Source organism: Bidens hawaiensis, unplaced genomic scaffold (genome assembly GCF_021521415.1).
Source record: "Bidens hawaiensis isolate Kalapana, Puna unplaced genomic scaffold, B.hawaiensis_p1.1 tig00069199_1, whole genome shotgun sequence".
Lineage (NCBI taxonomy): Eukaryota > Viridiplantae > Streptophyta > Magnoliopsida > Asterales > Asteraceae > Bidens > Bidens hawaiensis.
The window spans coordinates 23274-28657 of record NW_027506631.1 but is presented as its reverse complement, the minus strand read 5'-3'; the positions used below and the strand labels follow the sequence as shown (position 1 = coordinate 28657).

The 5384-nt window shown below is 36.2% G+C and overlaps 1 pseudogene; it reads left to right on the top strand.

Moving 5' to 3' along the window:
* The first annotated feature begins 860 nt into the window (after positions 1-860).
* Positions 861-2004, top strand: LOC143618323 (putative RING-H2 finger protein ATL12 pseudogene; annotated as a pseudogene).
* Positions 2005-5384: the final 3380 nt, after the last annotated feature.

The window sequence follows — 5384 nt, the reverse complement described above, 5'->3', positions numbered from 1 at the left end:
ACATAAAAAATGCATAATAGAAACAGAGCATGAAAAATAAACACAAAAATACAACATATTTTTTTTTAATATGTTATTTTTCTATAGAAGAGGATTTTCGTCCGCTTTTATGTTGGCACGTGGCAGGCGTGCACAAGTTTTAGGTTAATCAAATTAAATTGTGTGAATGCCTCTACATATGCGGGAATAGGAGTCAAACAAAATTGAAGATACTTACCGGTTACCATGCATCGTGTTCTTACTTACCAATCACTCCAAGGCTTATACTTCCTCATATGTGACAACTTCCATCTAATTTCGTCTCAAACAAACTAATTTAAATATCAATATGTCGTTCATCTTAACGTCCTTTTAGATGATTATTGACTTTTGCCTTTAAGCAATAACCACATTAACAATAATTACGTTTAATTATTTATGTTCAAACTGTGTAAAAACTGTATTACCATTAAGGTTTCCAATATTAGATTTTTTTCAAAGCACATAGAGAAGGCAATTTGAACAACGTACGATTGATTTGGTTTAAACTAACAATAACTATTATTATTATTATTAACACTAAAAAATTAGATTTTAATACATAATTCATCATAATTGTTAGCTTTATACATATTGGATGTCACATAAGATGGAAAGAAAATATAACTACCCAAACAAGTTGTTAATCATATTCTATATTCAGTGTATTATCAAATGATATGTCAAATTGAACATTCTTTTTAAGAAATAAAAATATTAATTATATATCAAGAGGGAGCATGAACATTGAACAGACTATAAATAAACCTAAAGCAAACCCTTCAAAGGAATCCAAAAACTCAACCAATGTCAACCCTGCCTTCATCATCTCTGACCAACCCATGAGCTTTCGGATCATTCACCCGCCGGAGTTCATCAGAATTCCTGCGAAACTGCAAAAATCACTCGGTTTTCTCCTAACTTTCTTCATCATATCTCCAAACACAACACTTTCACAATCCTCATTTTCTTCTGCTAATGATGAAAACTATTCAAATAATTCATCCAATTCCATTAATAAATTCGAACCAAGTCTCTCGATTGTCGTCGGAGTTCTCTCCATCATGTTTTCGTTAACATTTTTAACGATAATTTATGTAAAATGTTGTCGTGTATCGTCTTCTACTCGTCGTGTAAACCACGAAAACATTGGTAATCTATCTAGAACAAGATCAAGATTCTCGGGAATCGATAAGAGCGTTATTGAATCACTTCCATATTTCAAGTTTTCGACGTTAAAAGGATGGAAAAACGGGTTAGAATGTTCGGTTTGTTTGTCTGCTTTTGAAGACATTGAGCTTCTTAGACTCCTTCCCAAATGCAAACATGCTTTTCACATCGATTGTATCGATCAATGGCTCGAAAACCACTCGAGTTGTCCGCTTTGTAGGGTTAAAGTTATAAAGGATGATATTGCGCTTTTTGCTTGTACGAATTCTTTAAGATTTAATGAATCCGAGCCCTCTAATCTCGAGCTATTTATAGCTCGAGAAGGGTCTTCAAGATTCGCTACAAATGTTGAAAACAATCAAGATCAAGATCAAGAAATGCTGCATAAGTTTAATCACCGGATCATGATCTGTAACGAACATGATCCGGTGATGTTTAAAACCAGATGGAGCAATGTGAGCTCATCTGATATTCTTTTTTTAAAATCTGAGATGACTACTTGTATGTCAAGTAATCGTTTTGATCATCAACTGTGTTTGGAAGTTGAGGGGAATCCTGGTCACCATCGGATGATTGAAGAACCTAGGAGATCAGTGTCTGAGATTACAGTGCATCCAAGGTTTCTTGAAGGTGAAGTTAAGGTTGATGAAGAAAAAATAAGGAGATTATGGCTGCCAATTGCTAGAAGGACTGTTGAAAGGTTTGCTAATAAGAAAAATAATAATATTCCAGATGGTGAACAGCTACAAATTGAGAAGTCAAGCAAAGTATTAGATGTATAGTGAACTATGACATATTCTTTTGAACATTATTGATATGATATATTCTTTTGAACATTATTGATCTAAAATATTTACTTAAAATTTTATTCAACTTTTAGAAGAAAAAGAAAGTCAAGTATATCATAACATTTATTTCGTCCTTTGTTCCCCGAAAGAAACCTCCCGGCAAGGCTTAGGAAAGCCCTCATCTCTTTTTCGTGGTCATCGAGCTCGTCGGAGAAATATACCCTCCCTTATTCATCGCTCTTATCGGCTAACGATCATTAGGCGAAGCGGTTGAATCATCGCCGTTCTTAACCGAACTAAGCATGCCTTTACGCGTGTGCCCGCAGTTTATTGCGGAGAATTGGTTACTTTTGCAGGAGCTATGACGTCATTCCTTGCGGCAACCACTGGAATATTACAGAACGATCTAAAGAGGGTCATAGCTTATTCAACTAATGTTTTTTACACGAATAATAATATACATACATGATAAGTTGCATAAATCCATCACTTTGAAAATTTCAAAAATTTATTTTATATGAAAACCTCTGTAAAAACTCCACTTTCTTTACTATTAAAAAAATTAAAAAAAAATCATTCTAGCCATTTTCTTTTACCAGTTATCAAAAAGTTTCTCTCATGTAAACCCTATTATCATTTAGCTTTGGTTTCCACCAATCATTATTCAATTAAGTTGGTCACAACCTAAGTCGTAATTACTAAGTGGGTCATGAGTTTTAGGTTAACAATTATTACCATTAATAAATTTATACATTCTGATCGGTTAAGGTTTTATCGGCTACGGATGATCCTTGCTTTTTTTACAAAAATAAAAAACATCAAAACACTCTTATTTTAATACCCTTAATGCGTGGGAACCAGGTGGAACTCATAAACCCTCACCCCTATCGGGTTTGAACCCGGGATTAAAGCCCTAATTTGTCCTTCAAACTGGCCTAAATGAGAATCGAGCATGCACCTCCACTTAACAAGAACAGGGCTCTTACCACTAGACCAATTTCTCAGAACCATTAATACTAGTTGTTATTGATTAGTTGAAATAAAAATTGAACCTTTTGTAACTAAAGATTTTATGGGTTTTAAAACGCATCTAGGGTAAACTGGGAAAACCTCAAAACTAGATTCAGAAACTAGCATTTTATTAAATAGAATAGAATCCACAAAATTACTCATTTTCTTTCATATATATCTCCATAGTTACAACTAATTAATACAGTATTTATCCCTTGTGGCTTAGGTAGGAGGCTTTGGTTCTTCAGTGGAAACTCAAGTTCGAATACCACTTGTGTTATATTTGAGTGGATATTAGCAATGAAGGATTTGAGCTAAGTCTTGTGCAAAGGTTGTCAGTTCGAATCCTGAGCCCACCCATGTTTTCATCCCACCGTATGTTACGCTAGAGAGTTCTGCTCTTGTGGTGGCACAACGATTGTCAAGTGGCAGTCGGCGGTATGGTTTCCCAGGGAAACGCCCAAGCCAAACTCTGAAGCCAGCGTGGGCCCGGTTAGGACAACATAATCTGCCCAGAGTGGGACATTGAGGCTCTCCAAATTTGGAGAGTGCGGTAACCTAAATACAAGAAAGTCGTCGTTCTAAAAAAATAACACAAGATTTTGTGAGTGATATTATCAAAAAAAGTCAATCCAATTTCATAACCCGTTTCTCAATTTGATTTCATACACGAGACCCAAGCCGATTTTGTCACACCCAAATCCAGGTCCTAGGAGTGTGACACTCAGTTGGTACCTGTTTTGTAAATACATCAGAGTAGCGGGTTTATTTTAGCGGAAGTCTTTAAATTTTAAAATATTAATTTACATTATCAAAATTACTCGGGAATTAAACAACCGAGTTTCAGTTTTACAAAACCGTGATATTAATAATACAAGGATTTGTAATATTCAAAAACGAGCCATCTCGAGCGATCTTCTATGACTCCAATCCTTGTATATCATCTAGTTACCTGCAAGGGTGGAAAAACACGTCAGCTATATGCTGGTGAAACGTTGACTAGATAAAACATTTATAACAGTCGTTAAATACAAACATAGTTTTCTGTTTCACAACCTCAGCAGGAATGCCTGTCCATTCCCGGGATTTATACCACTGCCCTACACACACAATTCAAAGGTTCCCCGAGTGTATAGCCCCTGTTCGGAGACAACCTTCCCCTAGGCTATATAACCCTATTGGAGAACCGGTTATGACTAACTTGGTTTTGTATGCCAATTATCAGTTATGTTTGGATCCAGACACATGTGTATTCGGTCTGAGTTGCTTTTTATTATCTATTTTGTATTATAACGATTTTAGAGATTATATCTCATGCAAACATTTATCAGACTCTTTGTAATAAACAACCTGTCTATTACAAGAGTAAAATCAGTTCAGACAGTAAAAGGTTAACTTGTTCACCTCGTATATCAGTGGATAATATCAAACTCCTCTTCTCAGTATGCTTAACAACCTATATTCATAATAGGCATGCATAAGTATCTAGTTGATACTATTCAGCAGACTTTAAGTCTGTTTCTGTTCAGCAGACTCAAGGTCTGATCGGCAGACTTAATGTCTGATTCAGTTCAGCAGACTCGAGGTCTGATCAGCAGACTCTTAAGTCTGACCTAACCTTAGTATAGTTATAGTCGTTTTATGAAAATACTTTGAATTTACATATGACGTTTTGAAATAGCACGTTTTGGCCTAATAAAGGATATCACGTTGGCAAACTTCTTCAGGTAAGCAAACGGGTCACGTGGTTGATTGGGATTTGTACGAATTGTTTTCCTTAGGCAAGAAGAGTCTACTAATGATACCTCCCTTCTAGTTACTACATGCTCGTCAAAATAATAGTTTTGATAACATTACTTCACGTAGAAGCAACGTCTTTGCTTTATAAAACATTACTTGGAAAATAATTATAGTTTAACGACTATACCTTTAACTAAGCTATATCTTATGTATTTAAAGTAACTAGTAAAGTAACTTAACCTTAATCCTACCTTAATCGGCTTGACGAAACTTAAGAGCAAAGAAATCAACAACAGTTCGGCTTGTTCTTCGTTTATATGATCGACAGCTCGTTAAACAGCGTAACAACACCTCGTCTCTTCCCAAAAACAGCCCACGGCACCTCGGAACTCTCTTGCACGTTTACCAAGGTTAACTATGTGAAAACTAAGGTGAAAATGGGATGAAATGGCTTGAACCCGTAGCTGCCCTTTTATAGGTGAGTTTTGTAGACCATCGCGTAGCGCGATGGCCTTTTCCCCAAGGCCGTCACGTAGCGCGACGCCGCAATTTACCAGAGGCTGCCACGTGTTGACACGTGGTTGGCCACGTGTCCCGGGTTACTTAACCTGGTCATCGCGTAGTGCGATGAGACCAGTGAGTTTCTTCGTCGCGTAG